Below are 18098 nucleotides of genomic sequence, written 5' to 3' on the forward strand. Positions count from 1 at the left end.
TTGTGTACAAATACCACAACTTGTTGATCCAGTCATCAACTGAGGGACATCTGCGTTGGTTCCATATCTTTGCTATGGGGAATAGTGCTGCAATGAACATTGTTGTGCTAGTGGGTTTAGTATGCCCTTGTTTCTGGATTGTTGGGTAAATGCCAAGTAGTGGAATTGCTGGGTCAGAGGGGAGTTCTATGTTTAGCCTTTTGAGGCACTGCCACCCTGCTCTCCATAGTGGTTGAACGACTTTGCACTCCCACCAACAGTGTAGTAGTGATCCCTCCTTGCCACAACGCCTCCAGCATCCGTTGTCATTCGTTTTCCTGATCCTGGTCATTCTAATTGGAGTGAGGTGGAATCTTAGAGTTGTTTTGATATGCATTTCTTTTATGACCAGAGATGTGGAGCATTTCTTCATGTGTCTATAGGCCATTTTTGTTTCTTCTTCAGAGAAGACTCTCTTTAAGTCTTTGGCCCATTTTTTAATGGGATGGGTGTTACTTTGGAGGTTAGTTTTGGAGTGATACAATTTTTTGAGTTGTTGATATATTTTAGATATGAGGCCTTTGTCTTTTGTTTGGTTGGTGAAGATCTTCTCCCACTCTGTAGGCTTCCTGGTTAGTTTACTAGCTATATCCGTTGCCATACAAAAGCTCTGCAGTTTAATGCAGTCCCACCTATCCAGCCTTTCTCTGATTTGTTGTAATTCTTGGTCCTTATTAAGAAAGTTTCGACCTGTGCCAAGGAGGCCTAATGTATCTCCTATTCCTTCCTGTAAACTTTTCAGTGTGTCAGCTTTTACCTCCAGGTCTTTGATCCATTTGGAGTTAATTCTAGTGCAAGGTGACAAAGAAGGACCCAACTTTAGTTTTCTGCAGGTGCTTAACCAGTTCTGCCAGCACAACTTGTTAAAGAGGCTATCTTTCTTCCATTCTATTTTTTGGCTACCTTGTCAAAGATTAGGTGGCCATAGGTCTGTGGTTTAATATCTGGGTCCGCAGTTCTATTCCATTGGACTTCAAGCCTGTTCTTGTGCCAGTACCAAGCTGTTATAGCTCTGTAATAGAGTCTAAAGTTTGGAATTGAAATTCCTCCAGCGCTGTTTTTTCTGCAAAGAAGTTTTTTTGCTATACGGGGTCTTTTATTATTCCATATGAAATTTTGAATTGCCTCTTCTATTTCTTTAAAGAATGACATTGGGATGTTGATGGGTATTGCCTTGAATTTGTAGATAGCCCTTGGCAAGATTGTCATTTTCACAATGTTGATTCTTCCAATCCAGGAGCATGGGAGGTTTTTCCATTTCCTTAGTTCTGCTTTGATTTCCTTTTTTAGGGTTTTAAAGTTTTATATAAACGGTCCTTTACATTCTTAGTTAAGCTAATTCCTAGGTACTTTATTTTCTTTGAGGCTATTGTGAAAGGAGTTTCTTTCCTGATTATTGCCTCTTTCCTCTCACTGTATGCTTGCTTCTTGCCTTATTGCACAGCCTAGGAATTGTAGTACTATGTTAAAAAGGAGTGGAGAGAGTGGGCATCCTGAATGCTACCCCTTAGCACTTTTATGCAAAGCTTAGGCCTGTGGCATTTTAAGCACAATTCAACGCTCTGTTTTTTGGCTGGTTAATTAGAGATAAAAATCTTATGGAATTTGTTGCATGGCTGATTTTGAACTGGAATCCTCAGGTCTCACCTTATCTTGAGTAGCTAGGATTACAGTACTTTTACAACCTGTATGCTCATACACATCGCTTCTGATGCAAACACTCATTGTTCAATTTAACTAACAAGATGTGAGGAAAGATGATTGACTGTAATTTACTAGATGGGCTTCTAGTGAGTATATATTTCCACTTCCACACTGAAGCCAGGGAAATGTTTCTGGTACATGTTTCAACTATCTCCCAAAGAGGAAATAATGTGTGAGTACGTTTGCTAGTATTTCAGATAGGAGATGGACTTTGGTGTATGGAACCTGTTGGGCAGAGTGTATCAGCTGGGCTGTGATAACAGAGATGATGTTCCAGACAGGAATATTTTCATCCCAGACAGACTTAATCCAGATCCTTGGATTTCAGGCCTTGAGTAGATAGAATTAGTAGTGTGAGCTGCCACCACCACCTGGTTCATTTTGGAAACCTTAATTGCTTCTCATTTGTTCCTTTCCTTTTTTGGAACATTGATTTAAGCTGGCTGATTGTGCATCACAATGAAGTGATTGGCCTCAGGAATTGCAAATATTTGTTTCATCAGCACGGAATGAATGAAGTTGATCTAAACCCAATAGTATTTTCCTTCTGATAAATATGGAACTTATTTATATCATTTTTCCTTGCCTTTGCTTTCCCAAAGCAAGCAACATGTTTCTTAAAAACTATACTTCATGAGAATATTATAATTAGAAGCTATCTTCTGCACACTTCAGAATAGTCCTTGCATTTATAAACTTATATTACAATATTAGGTAGAAGAATGGTGACTGTTAGTTTCACAACTATTTCATATGTTTTACTCTTTAAGGCTCATTAACTCAAGAAGGGATTAAATACATTTAGATAATAGTAGAACATAGCTGCTGCTGATTTGATGTGTGTGCAGATGATACACAGATTTATTAGGATTACTCAAAAGTTTTCTTCAAATTTTCAGTAGTAGACTGCTATGCTAACTGGAAGGTGATAGTAATGATGCTGAAATTCTATGAATCAGCTATGAAGCAGAATTTCAGGGGAGAGTATTTGCTAGGGACTTAATTTCTAAGACGCATATCAAGAATATCGAACTATAACACCAAATGATGGAGGACTCAGCGTCACATTTTGTTTGTTTTATGCAAATCCTGGGACTTGAACCCAGGGCCTGGGAACTGTCCTTAAATGTTTTTTTTTTTGCTTCAGGCTAGTGTTCTACCACTTGATCCACAGCTCCACTTCCAGATTTTTGGTAATGAACTGTAAATTAGAATATCATGCAATTTGTTTGGGCTGGATTCAAACCTGATTCTGTGTAGATAGGATTCCAAGTGTGAGCGCACAGAGCCTGGCTAGTATCATTCATCATTCAAGTCATGGGACTGCAAATCTGCACCTGGGTCTTGTCACTGAGCTTTTCAGCTCAAGACTACTGCCCTATCCCTTGAGCCATAGGGCCACTTCTGGGTTTCTGGTGGTTAATTGGAGATAAGAGTCACATGGACTTCAGTGCCCAGGCTGACTTTGAACTGCTATCCTTGGATCCCAGCCTCTTGAGTAGCTACATTTACAAGTGTGAGCCACCATACCCGGCTAAATTATTTTTTAAGTTAATTTTTTTTGTTAAGTCAATATATAGTTGGCATACGGTTACATAAGTAATGAACACATTTCTTAAGAAAATTGTTATCCCCTCCCTCCTTTTTCTCTGTTTTCCTACCCTCAGCCACCTCTCCACCCAGATTGTTCAGTTCATTTCCGTTTAGTGTCTTCCAAGTATCACTGTTCAATTGGTTCACCCTTTTTCCTTTGTTTTTTTTTTTTTACCATTTTATTATACCCTCTCCATTCCCCAAATCACATAAACCTATGTGCAAGACACAGGGTAACCGAATTCAACACAGTGACTACAGAGAATAAAACTAAAGGGAAAAAGAAGAAAAGAGGTAAAAAGAAAGAAAATGAAAGAACATCATACAGTACCTTAGAAGCAACAACACTGAAAAAACAAAACATAAAACCTTGGGCTGAAAATGTAGCTTGCCTAGCATGTATGAAACCCTGGATTCCATTCCTCAGCACCACATAAACAAAAACTGGAAGTGCCACTGTGACTCAGCTGGTAGATTTCTAACGTTCAGCACAGAGTGTCTCCAAGTGACAAAAATCTGTCACATTTAAGTCAGGCTTCAAAACTTTGCTAGGAATCAGTTATGTGATTTGGAAGAAAGTCCAATTTTCAAAAAATCACTAGCCAGGCGCTAGAGGGTCATAATTGTTATTCTACTAGCCAGGGAGAAGGTGATTCAAAGCCTTTGCCAGCAAAAAAAACGAAAACAAAAAAACTGTAAGATTCTTCTCTCCACTTATCCACCCAAAAACTAAGCGGAGTTGTGGCTAAAACTGGTACAGCATTAGCCTTGAGGAAAAAGAACTAAGAGACCTTGCCCAGGTCCAAAGTTCAAGCTCCCCACCAAGAAAGAAAAAAAAAGGAGTCCAGATACCTTAGTTTCAAAAGTATATCTGGATATCTTAGTAGATTTTTCTGGTCTTTCCTCATTCATCTCATGGAACCACATAATCTTGATCCTGATCTGACTAAGAGCCTGCATTGTGCTTAATAAATTCATTCCAAATATTCCAGTAGAATCTGGACAGCTAACAGCCACTTACCAATGCTTTATTCTACGTTTAGGCCAGTATGTCTTCATACCATCTACACAGTCAGCTATATCATCTTTCCAGAAGTATCATTGAGTGTAGAACACTCAGAACTAAAATAATTGCATAAGGATGTAATAAAAACCCTTGATTCATTAAGAAAATTTCTGTACCACTTAGAGCAAGTACATTAGTGGTATTTACATCTAGCCTCTTTTTCTAAAAAAATTTATTAACATTGAATTTTACATCATATTTCAAATGTCATGTTTAACCAACAAGTATTCAAGAAGGGAATCGCTATACAATCACTGGCACATAAATTTTAGAATATAGTAAAAATTAAGCTGAGTCTTTGTATGTCATAGATACAGATTAATCTATAATAAAACACATGTCTATAGAGTGTATAGTCTATCCTAGATTTTTATGTCTATGTAGTTATGTTTATATCTCCAAAATTATGTCCAGAACTTTGGGTATCAACTATTCAATCATCGCTCTACTACTGTTTGAAACTAATATCCGTATATTAAGGATACCATGTACCTTTTGTTCCTTGGTCTTGACTTATCTCACTCAACAGGATTCACTCTAATTTCATCCACCACCCCAAAAATGCCATTATTATTTTTTTCTGTGCAGATCTTCTTTTTATGTATTTATTTTTATTGTAATTTATAGAAGGGTTACATTATATTCACCAGATAGAAGGTGCATTACTTCTCAAACTTTGATACCCCATGTAACGATATGGTCCCCATTTCCCTTCCCCTAATCCCACTCATGTTCATTTCCCCCCTTCCCTATCCAATTTCAAATGACCAATTAGGCACATATGAAATATATCAGAAAACAAGGTGAAATATTGTAACAATATGATATAACCAAGGGATAGCAAAAGAGATAAGAGATCACATAGTTCATTAAGGACAACAATCACTCGTTATATGAGTTTTGTTTCTTTATCTTGGAGGACCTTACATTTAGTGTCATACTGTTTGTCACGATATCTCTAGATTTTGTTCTATTGTAAATCTCTGGTTGCAGAGGCCAAGGTTTCTACTGAATTTGGCAAATGAGGGAGACTCTTGGGCCTATGTTCCTTTGAGTTTGGCTTACTTCACTTAATATTATTTTTTTCCTTTTCATCCACTTCCCCGAGAATGCCATTATTTTATCTTGTCGGTTGGCTATGTATCATTCCATTGTGTGTGTGTGTGTGTGTGTGTGTGTGTGTGTGTGTGTGCGTGTATCACATTTTTTGTAGTAGGGCATCTGGTTGTTTCCATCATCCAGCCTCATTTTCTACAGATATTTTTATAGTCTCTTTTTTATTTTCAGGGTAATGTATAGAGGGGTTACGATTACATTTACAGGTAGTGGACTGCATTACTTCTCACACATTTATTCCACTCCACATGTTTTTGTCCCCAGTTCCCTCTCCCCTCCCCTTCCCAATCATCTTGTTTCCCCCCTTCCCTTTCCTATTTGACATAAACAAATAAACATATATACAATATGCCAGGGAAAAAATCAGATACAGTAACAATCTGACATTAACCAAAGGGCAAAATACGAGATGAGAAATAACATAGTAGTTTTAGGACAAAAATCACACAAGATTAAGAGCAACGATGACACAAGATATAGCTCTTGTTCCCATATCCTAGAGATCCTTTCATTTAGTCTCATCCTATATGACCTTATATACCTAGGTTTTTGAGTTATTGTAATCCTCTGCTAGGAGAGTCCTAGATGTGAACTAATTATTACAAATGAGGGAAACCATTGAGCTTATGTTTCTTTTGGTCTGGCTTGCTTCACTTAATATGAATTTTTCCAAGTCTTTCCATTTCCTTACAAATGGTGCTATGTCTTTCCTTCTGATGGCAGCATAGCATTCCATTGTGTATAAGTACCACATCTTCATGATTCAGTCATCTACTGAGTGGCATCTGGGTTGGTTTCATAGCTTTGCTATGGTAAATAGTGCTGCAATGAGCATCATTGTGCTAGTGGCTTTAGTATGTCCTTTTTTCTGGACAATTGGGAATGGAAGCCATCATGCTGGCTCACAACTTAATTTCAGCTACTTAGGAGGCTCAGGGCTTAGGATCACAGGTCAATGTCAATCAGGGTCCTGCAGTGTGTGAGATCAAACTCTGTGAACATACAATGACTGTAAGAGGAATCTCACTGCCTGGGAATGTAGCCTAATGGTAGAGTGCTCACCTATAATGCATGAAGACCTAGGTTCTATTCACCGGTACCGCATACTCAGAAAAAATCTAGAAGTGGCGCTGTGTCTCAAGAGGCAGAGCACTCACCTTGGGCAAGCGAGTCCAATGAAAATGTCTAGGCCCTGAGTCCAAGCCGTAGGACTGGCAAAAAGAAAAAAAAAGAGCAATCTTACTTAAGTAACAAGGAATGTACCCTATATTTATACAGACTGAAAAATTCATTAAGAAATTAGAAAATATGTATAAAGTGCATAATTTCTTTTGTGTGTTGGCACTGGGTCTTCAACTGAGTGCTTCAGCTCTATCCCTGACCTTTTCTGCTCAAGGCTAGCACTCTACCAATGCAGCCCCAAATCAACTATTTTCAATTGAGATATAAGCGATGAATATTTCAGGGTGCTTCATGAAAAACATTTTTATAAATTGAAACTTTCAACACAGTCTAATTTTAGTATGAATGTTGAGATGGGAAGAGACAGAAAAGTGAAATGTTTCCTGATCCCCATAGAGAAGAGACTCAGCTGAACCACTGTGGTCTGCAGGCTTCTTTGTGAGTTTTGTTTGCTTGTTTGATTTTTGTCAATTGTGGGGCTTGAACTCTGGGCCTGGGCACTGTCCCTGAGCTCTTCATCTCAAGGTTAGTGCTTTAATCTGTGAGCCACAGTGCCACTTCTGGTTTTTCTGGCAGTTAACTGGGTACTTTGGCTGGCTTTAAACTTTGATTCTCAGATCTTAGCCTCCTGAGTAGCTAAGATTATAGGTGTGAGGTACCATCACCAGGCTGCTGCTCTGTTACTATGCAGGTTCTGGATCAAGAACTTCAAGTTCTTACTTCAATTTTTTCTTCTCTTGCCTGATACTCTGCCATTTGAACGAAGCCCCAGTTCCTGGTCTTTGTTGGTTAATGAGAGATATTATGATTTTCTAATATTCAGAGCAATGATTATAAAACCCAGCATTTTACTTACTTGAATAAATTAAGAGACAGGACCTAGTGAGATGGAAAACAAAATTTTTTTTCAAGTTGCTATCCTGTTCTAATGCATAAGTCTGGCTATTTTGCTTACACACAAATATGTATTTTACCAATTTCTACCTATTTTTGCTTAGCTTAAAACCACCACTGCCATTTCATAGATTTTGTTGTTGTTGTTTGCGGTGCTTGAACTCTGTGCCTGGGCTCTTCCTCAGATCTTCAGTTCAATGCCAGTGCTCTAGTACTTTTGATTTGGCCAGTCCTTGGCTTGAACTCAGGGACTGAGCACTGTCCTTATATTTTCTCAAGGCTAGGGCTCTACCACTTCAGCCTCAGCACTACTTCCAGCATTTTTCTATGTATGTGATATTGAGGAATTGAACCCAGGTCTTCTTGCATGCTAGGCAAGCACTCTACCACTAGGCCAAACTCCCAGGCCAAAATTATTCATCATTACTATTAGCTATCTTCTTTTTTTTTATTATTGATTCATCATGTTGCTTGGACTTTGGGCCTGGACTGTCCCTGACCTCTTCAGCTCAAGGCTAGTGCTCTTCCTCTACAGCTCCATTTTTGGTTTCTTGTAGTTGATTGGTGATGTAAATCTCACAAACATATGTGTCCAGGCTGGATTTGGGCTTTGAACCAAGATCCTCCAATCTCAGCCTCCATAGAAGGTAGAATTACACGCTTCAGCCAGCAGTGCCTGACTTTTTGATGTCTCTGTCTCTGTCTCTCTGTCTCTGTCTGTCTCTGTCTGTCTGCCTGTCTCTCTCTCTCTCTCTTTCTGTCTCTCTGTCTCTCTGTCTCTCTCTCTCTGTCTCTCTCTCTTTTTTGGTTGTAAGACTTTAATTGTGCACCTGGGCAATGTCCCTGGGCTCTTCACCTCAAGGCTACAACCTTAAGCACCTGAGCCACAGTGTCACTTCTGGTTTTCTTTTGCTTAAGTGGAAGTAACAGTTTCATGGACTTTAGTGTCCGCCCTGGCTTTGAACTGTGATCCTCAGAACCCAACCTTATGAGATCATTTCCAGCTTTTTTTTGGTGTAAGTGGTACAGAGTAATTGAACACAGGGCTTTGTGCATACTAGGCAAGCAAACTACCACTAGTGTGCACTCCACCCTTAGATAAGGGCTTTCTTTTTCTTTTTCTTTTTTTCACTCATGGGGCTTGAACTCTGGGCCTGGATGTTTACCTTAAGCTCTTCAGCTCAAGGCAAGAGCTCTACCACTTGAGGCACATTGTCATTTTGAATTTTCTGGATTATTTGGAAATAAGATTCTCACAGAATTTTATGCCTGGGCCGTCTTTGAGCCTCGATCCTCCAGGGTAGCTAGGATTACCAGGGTGAGCCACCAGTCACAGGCATTAAATTATTATTTTTTGCATGTCCTATGGCTTCAACTCATGGCCAGAGCACTATCCTAGGGCTTGCTCAAGGATAGCACTTTACTTCAGCCAGCCAACTCCCGGTCCAAATAGGCCACTCTTGAAGCTAGAATTACAGAGATCTGCCATAATACTGGCATGTTGTTATCTAAGTATATAATTTTTCTTCTATTTTTGATGGCTTTTCCTTAGTGTACATATTTCCTACATATTTTATGAAAAACTTCCTTCCCACTGGGGCCATAAGTTAAGCCTAGTGGAAGCGTTCTTGAAGAGAATGAATAAAGACCCAAGTTCAATTCCTCAGCACAACATAGATAAAAAAAGATAAAAGTGGTGCTGTGGCACATGTGATAGAACTTGCGCCTTAAGAATAAACAAAAACAAAAACAAGGATCGTGCTCAGGTCCTGAGTCTAAGCCCAGTACTGGCAAAAAAAATTCTGCCCAAAGTAGACATTTAAACTTATTGTACTTTTCAAAAAATTTGTTGTTCAAGGTGATATACAAAGAGATTGCTGTTACAAGAATGAGTACATTTCTTGTAAACACTGTTACCCCCTCCCCCCTTTTCTCTTTCCCTTCCCCCCAAGTCATAAATTTCATTTACAACAAATACATATGTATTTTCATTCCTGAAAAAAAATAGTTTAAAATGTGTTCAAATAAATGATGTAGGTTGATATATTTATCAAAATGCATTACTTGAACTCTAAAATAAACATTCTAGGTAATTTTTCTCATAAAATTGTAGTAATGCTATAAAACAAATAAAAAAGGAATTTTAGTTATTAATTTCTTATGTTTAACCTTTAACATTATTACACTAAGCATACTGTTTATGGTATTAATACAGACAGCATGAAATATGATTATGTAAAAAAATTAAATGATTAAAAATAGTAAGGTTGGGGGCCAGTAGTTTGGCTTGGTGGCACACAGCCTGGACTGGCAAAAAAGAAGTAGGGTTAGATAAAACAGATTTATTTCCAAATGTGTGGAAAATGGTATGATTTCTTGTTTGGCTAGTCCTGGGGCTTGAACTGAGGGACCAGGAACTGTCCTTGGCCACATTTGTTCAAGGGTGGCACTCTGACACCTGGGCAACAGTGCCCCATCTGCTTTTTCTGTGTATGCAGTGTCGAGGAATTGAATCAAGGTCTTCTTGTATACTAGGCGAGCACTCTACAACTAGGCCACATTCAAAGCCAAAGTAGATTTTTGATGCTATTGTGGAGTTTTAATTTTCTTAAATATTTGTACAAAGCACAATGGATATATACACAGACTTGAACTCACAGAACAGAGTCCCACATAATTTTACAGTTACTCTGGCACTTCTCCTGATTGACAAAACACATTTCCAGGCATCCACTCTGTCCTTAAGCTTTGGTAGCTGACTTGTGTTTCCATGGAGGCCTGGCCTGGATTCCTTGTGATTCCATGCATTTCATAGTTCCCTGTATATCCAGTAAGGTTGTCTTCTATGGGATCAGACCTGTCTGGTTTTTGGCCCACCCAGGACCTATGTGTCTGAGGTCTCACATTCTAAGTGGAAAATAAAACACAGTATAATAAGCACTGAAGAACTGCACACCATAATATTAACAATGAGAGTTTAATAGTTAGCAAAGTAAATACAATGAATACTTGACAAGAATCATGAGAGCAAGATAAAGAGATGTCTTTTTAGGAAGGGGACAGGGAAGCTCTAAATCCAGACTGGCCTCCAAGTTGCCTTCAGACAGTAATTCTCCTTCAGAGTCCCCAGAAGGGTCTCCTTCTTCATGAGAAACAGAATGTCCTTCCTGAGTTAAGAGGGGGATGGATTCTGGTTTGTCGAATGGAGATTGAGTCTCTTTTAGTGAGATGGATGGGTCTGGATATTCTGTGAGGATGGATTCATTTTCCTCCAATGAATCCAGTATTGAGAGTACACTTGCTGCTTCCCATGGGGACATTTTCCATGAGCCCAGCGTGTGCCACTTCAGTTTGCACAGTAAGTCGAGTGTTACTCTGACTCAGATGGACTGACTCTGGGTGGAGTGTGAAAGGAAATGGAAGGAAATCTGGCTGCTCTTTTTCTTCCTCCATAGTATCTGCAGGTTCAACTGTGTCACACATGGGGTTCAGAGCAAAAGGTATATCCACAGGACTCTAAACCTGTTTGGTAATTTCTACAGAAGGCCCATGCTTTCTGGAGGGCTGTGATGATTCTCAGTCTCCGTCAGTCACCAGCTCCATTGGTGGGTTTTTCATCCGGAGTTCAGGATAAGCTCTTCCACGATGACCCAAACCTAAGAATGGAAATAGGTACAGAGTGGACAGAGTGGACTCTGCAAGTTGAAGTGTCACTCAACTTCCATGAGGATCTAATGGAGGAACCTGTAGAACTGGAGTTTGGACTGAACTCTGAGGAGGTGTAGGGTCTTTCTAATGAGTGCTTATTCCCGAGTCCTTTCAGAGGACAGACATTACCTGGCTGACACCACCCATAAAGGGCATTTTGCCAAGCTCTGTAGAAGTAAGGGCCAACCAATATCTAGAGCACATGGGCTTCCTACTCACAGGCTCTGAGGCTCCCACACCAGGACTTCTACTTTTTCTTGGTCTTACTGGTCGCACATTCCTCCAGCTGGTCAAAAAGTATGTGTTTAAAAGAGCAGGTCCAAAGCCGGCATGTGGAGCCTCATATAGAGCTTGAGTTGTGTCAGGATGTGGCAGTTCTTGAACTCGTAGAAATCACTGGGGTAGAAGTCCATTCACATCGTATAGATGGAACACATGATGCTGTGGGCACATTCGGTACAAGGAAAGTGAGAGAATTATCTCTCCATCCTGAGCCTTCTACAAAAGCCCCTTTCTTGCAGGACTCTAATGCTGTGGCTGTCCTGCAGAGATGTGCACTTATGTGCTGGGAGGGGGGTAAGAGACACTCGAGAACAGGATGACTTTTACACCCCACTTCCAGAACCTTCTGGGAGAGGCCTCTATGCATCTGTCCAAAGTAAACGCACCTTAAATTAACTAAGTAAATGCTCTAAATAAATCAATAAGTGAATGCTCTAAATAAAAAACTAAATGCTCATTCCTCTAATCTTAGCCACCCAGCAGGCTGAGCTCTGAAGATCACAGTGGAAAGCCAGTCTAGTCAGTAAAAGTCAAAAGGCACTTGTCTTCAATTAGGCAGCAAAAAGCCAGAACTTGACCTATGACTCAAATGGTACAGTGTTGGGGCCTAGCCTCCATCTCTGAGGCCTGATTCTGGCTCAGCTGCAATTATAGGGCTTTGTCTAGGCATTCGGTCTTTGCATACCTCTCTTAAGGCATCTCTGTGTACGTGACTCGATTGAACCCCCCGCAGTTTCGCGGGTCTCGCAGCAGCTCAAGTCTCGCGCGCTTTCCTGCACCTGTCCTGCCCAGTACCTGAAAGCCCAACCTGACCCTTAGTGGTAGCACAGAGGCCCTCTTCCTATTGGCTAGCTTCCCAGTGCCCACCTTCTCCTACCCTAACAGTATATAACTAATTGTCTGACGCAATAAAGTGATGAGAGCATCTGAGAGCATCAGAGAACAAGAGATCAGCAGAGATCTGCAGAGAGATCTGATGCACTTCCATGGTTAACACTGCTTCTACCTCAGCGTGTTTTTTTCTTCCCCGGTGATTGGGGGAGGGCTGGGTCTTCGACACTTACCATCTCGCTCGGATCCCGGGGGATTACAGGCTGGCCCTGTGTGTCCCTCCCCGTTCCTGTGTTGCTGCCCCGGAGAGGAGTGGAGCAACAGTACAGTGCTAATTTTTGAACACCAAAGGGATGGCATTTAGACCTGGGTTCAGGTTCAAGTGGCAGCACTGGACCACACACCAAAATGTAAATGCTTTCAGGTTCTAACAGGCAAAGCTATCAGAATTCCTCCCTGATGGCTCAAAAGTGATTCAGCCCCCAGCTTTTCCTCTGACTCCAGTATTTCACAGGCCTCCGCCATTAGTACTGACACATCATTTCTTACTGGGAAATGGGATTTCCAAGGATGTCACCTAGGTGAGTGCTGCAGTTGGGAGCCACTTACTCATGCCTGAAATCCAACTTCTCAGTAAGCACACTGTTGAGACTCCAGTAGCTTGAGAGGGAAATGAAATGGCATGGTGTCCCAGTCATAATGAATTAATTTGTGCACTTGTATCATGCTTAGCTCCCCTGTGAACACCCCAGTTAACCAAACAGGCTCAGAGAGGAGCCAAGTATTCCAAGACTTGGCCAGGAGGGGTGAGCAAACCTGGGTTTGGAGGGGGAACACTCACTTTTTCAAGAGAATTTCCAGCAACTACTACATTGTCCTCCACTATTTGAAATTGTGCAGGAAGTTTCCCACATAAAAGAGATCACCTTTCTGGTAGGCAGGGATCAGCTTTGTCAGCAGCATCTCCAACAGGCCTTCCTCCAGGATCCATAGGTTGTAAGGCTCATTCACATTCTGAGCTGACTTACCATCACACTATGTTGGCAAAACAGTGGATATTTCAAACGTAGGAATGGGACCACACTTCACACTGAGGAATTGGAATAGAGTAGATTGGAAATGACACACTCTAATCACAGTAGAGTCACTTGAAAGCACACAAGAAGGTTGTAGTCTGTGGGCAGTATGATCGGTTCAAATAGGTTTCCTCTCAATATACCTCATCTGAGTTGCCCTGGAGTTTCGTGGCTTTCTTCTTAGAGAAATGCCTGATATACTGGAATTTTGGCTTGGCACTGATCCAGCATCTACTTCTTCAAGTGAGACATCCATATCTCTCATGCCTGAGATCCGAGCCTCCTGACCTTTGGCAACAGCACAGCAACATCTTTCTGGTTCCTGAGCCACAGGCCAAGGGAGCTGGCTTGAGCTGGTTGTCACATACAGTGGCTTGGTTACCAGGTTTCCATATTCTGTTCCATTGTGAGGGAGGTAGGGTCACCTTTCAAGGCCCAATGACCAAAGCTCCTTGCTCACAGAAGACCTCCCCAAAGACATACTGGAGGCTGAATCTCCCTTCCCACTTCACATATGGATGTAGTAAACAGCACACCTTTTTGTTCAAATCCCAAGTCATTAACTAGGCGTAAGTGCTAGCCTGGTCTCAGGCTCAAGGAGCCTTTCTTAGGTAAGATCCCAACTTAACTGTCACTATTCCCCTTACCCTTCACAGGACATTTTGCTTCACAGTGCCTTCTCAGCTTGCATTTTGCCTCTTGCACATATTTTTTGCTAGTCCTGGGACTTGACCTCAGAGCCTGACCATTGTTCTTAGGCTTTCTTTAGGCTATAGCTGTCCCACCAAGCCACAGCACCACTTCCAGCGTTTTCTATGTATATGGTACTGCAGAATCAAACCGGACTCTTTTTTGTGGTAGCCCAGCACTCTACAAATAGATGAAACACCCAGGCCATCTTGCACATATTTTTCACTTCAATCTACTAGGACGTTGTTAGGTTTCTGTATCCTAATCTATTTTTCTTCCTGATGAATATCTGTGCTGTCATCTGTAAAAATGCAAGTGGGAAAATCACAGAAGCATTGGTGACATAAAAAAAGTCTTACAGACATAGATAAGTGTTCATTCTTTGTAGGAGAAAGGATATTTTGATATGATGATGATGACTATTTATAAATACTTTATCGGGGTTTAGAGTTTGGCCCAGTGGTAGAGTGCTGGCCTAGCATCCATGAAGATCTAGGTTTGAGTCCTTAATATCACACAGATATAAAAATCCATATGGCAATGTGGCTCAAGTGGCAGAGGGCTAGACTTGGGAAAAGCCAAGAGCAGTGCTCAGGCCCTGAGTTCAAGCCCCAGGAATGGCAGAAAAAAACAAAAGAAAAGAAAAGAAAAGAAATGTGCTTTTTACAAGTTATTCACTCACAGCATTTGCCTCTGATTCTTCGCTTCTGCATCTTGTGACTTATCCCTTTCCCTCAATGTAGACAAGAAAAACAGATTTTATTACTTGCTATCCTGTTGTCCAATCTTTGGATATTAATTCAAAATACAATATTGCCTGAGATATTGTGTGTGTGCATGTGTGTGTGTATCTGCCAATGTGTGCATGCACACGTGTACAGGGTTTAGGGCTTACTCATAGGGGCTGTGTGATAACCCTCAGCATCTTTTCCTCAAAGGTATTGGTCTTTCACTTGTAGCTTATTATAGCTAATTGGAGTTGAGAGATTCACTCAATTTCTTGCCCTGTGCATTGCATGCCGGGGCCTACCGGCATCAAACCAGGGTTCGCAGATTGGGATTCCTGAAATAGGGGGCAAGGACTAGAACAAAATAGAAGAGAGACAAACAGATGGGGTTCAGGAGGGCTACAGCCCAGATCAGTAGCCACAGCTTAAGAAGCCTGTAGCCCAAGACCGTAGCCCAGTTTATTTCCAGTTCTCAATCTTAAATACAGTTCTTTAAACTAGGGAACTGCCTGGGGCTACATTCGTACAAACAGTATCAAGTCTGAAATAGGTTGAATGAGAAGCTATCAAGTCCCAAACAGGTTAAATGAGAAGCTATTGACACAGCCCAAAATCATGATAAGAGCTTACTTCCTTGAGTACTCAATTGTGAGGGTCCAAGGTCACTGACCCCACAGTCATGGTCACTGACCCCACAGTCAGTCCCCAACATCTCCCCCGTCTTTATTTTAAAAGAAACACAAGTGCAATTTTTTACTCTTTTCTATACCCCTAATTTATCCTGTCACATTTTCCAAAAATGACTTTGGTCCCTTGGTCTAACGGGGATTGATGGGCGGAGATTCAACTTCTGTGACTTCTTCAAGCTGACTCAGGGTTGTTGTCTCTGTGCTTGACCAGGGACCTTAAGAAGCCTAGCCTGTTTTATCAAGGGGTTGCAAGGATTAGATATTAGGAACAATAATTTACTCCAAACTAGAGATCATATTTGACATTTAACAACTGCACAAACCATCTTTGGCTACAATAGTGTAGCTTACATAGCACCCATTTGCAAAGGCATTTTCCTGATTGTCTGGGGAACTAAATTTCTGCAACCTTAACAATGCTTCAGTTGTCAGATCTAAACAGATTAATAGAGACACAAGCCTCAGATCCACAAACTTTCCTGAATTTGTGGCTGGAGTCAAATCAAACTTTACTCAGTTAGGACTTTAAACTACCCACTATCACAGATGATTGACAAGTTCCTGCCCAGTTATGGAAGGCACAGGCATTAGTAAGGCATGCTTACAAACTATTCTATGACCTCCCGGCTCTGATTAATATTGAATGGCCAAGCACGAGTGACTCTAGGATCTGACACCATCTCTGCCATCCATGCAGTGGCTTTCTGCATCTGGATGCTTCGTTGTCCCAGTAGTGTCTCTCCACACAGGGATAGACATCCCATTGGCATTTCACTTGCTTGGTTGCTGGACTTGAACTCGGGGCCTGGGCACTGTCCCTCAGCTCTCCAGCTCAAGGCTAGCACTCTGCCACTTTGAGCTCCAAAGCAACTCTGCCTCAATTAGCACTCTGCTGCCAGATTAGACACCATAGTCTCACAGGGACTTTGCTTTGCCCGGGGTTGGCTCAGAACTGCAGTTTTCAGATCAGTGAGTCCTACAAAAGGCCACGTTACTCCAATTAAAGCAACAAGGTGGTCAACACAGAAATAGTCTCTAAGCATGAGCTTACCTAGAACTTGGTAAAAGCCAAAGTTACATCTGAATAAGGATTGCTGTTCTTCTCCATGGGCAGCTGGAAGTTACTTTGTTAGTACTGATTTTCCTTTTTTCTCTTTCTTAAAACATTTAAGACAACTTCACTTTCAAATATTATTCAGAAACCCATTTCTAATGTTCTTTAAAACGTTTACACTTTTTACCTTAAACACTTAACATTTTAGTCTTCATTTGCATTTGAAAAACCTTTAAGGGCTCAAGGCACTCCCTTTTCTCCAGGTCTCCTTGGGCTCAAGGAACGCCCTTTGCCTTCAGGCCTCCTTTTAGAAGAGGCATTTTTTTTCTTTCCTTCAGTTAAGATTGCTGCCTAGAACTCCCACAGTTTAAACCCAAATGTTTTTTCTTAATGCAAGAACTACAAACATCATCAGTGCACCAAAAATCTAAGTCTGAACTTAGTTTCCTCCTTTTTCTAAAATACATCCAATTGCAATCCAGTAACATGAAACCAAATCATACAGAGATAAACCTTTAAACATTCCTTTAAAATACTAATCACATTATCCACATTTTACCATCATATTTCTAGTATCAGTTTGCAAGAAAAGACAGACAGGCAAAGTTTCTGACGTTAATGAACAATTTTACATTTAATTCTAATACATGTTTCCAAACTTTAACTTAAAGTAATAAATCCCAAATTCCCTAACACCTCTGTGCTAAACAGGATACAATGTTTACAATGTAAACAGCTGTATGCCTTGCAATAAAATGCAGATTTCAGGATCTAGAAAAATATTTACTAGTTTTTCTTTAAGACAACACAATAATTCTTTGAGACATTGTAAAACATTCAAACCTAATATTTTTGTTGAAGTTTTAAGCTTAGATTTACCCAATTGTCTTTGTGTTTAAGTATAAATTTATCCATTGTTTTATACAGCATGCTGACAATTTAACCTTGAACATGTTCACTCACTCATTCACACACATTCATACTCAAAGATCATAAAGCGCGCAAAATTAATATCGGCCGTTCAATTTCTGGAAGTTTGTGTCAAGAGAGTTTTGCCAATTTTACTCTTACAGGTGAGAACCAGGTTCAAAACAAAACTTTTTGCAAGGCAACTTAGCTGGAATTTATTTTTCCAGGGCTTGTTACAACTGCAGACATGAGGGAGCGGCCATGCTAGGCCCAGAAATGTTCAAAAAAATAACAAGGATGTGTGCTTGAGTACGCACAGAAAAACCATACGGATCCATACTTAGAAATGGTACCCATTTTAAAGACAAAACTGGACAAGGAAAAATATGTAACACGAACAAGACAGAGAAACGGAGACTTTTAAATAATCAGACATTGACATATAAGAAGAAAATTGGACTCAATCAGATACACTTAACACAAAAAAATGAGCTTAAATGAATGTTTTCACCAAACAGTTATTTTTAGATTTAGACA

Source organism: Megascapheus bottae, unplaced genomic scaffold (genome assembly GCF_031878675.1).
Source record: "Megascapheus bottae isolate mThoBot1 unplaced genomic scaffold, mThoBot2.hap1 HAP1_SCAFFOLD_102, whole genome shotgun sequence".
NCBI lineage: Eukaryota > Metazoa > Chordata > Mammalia > Rodentia > Geomyidae > Megascapheus > Megascapheus bottae.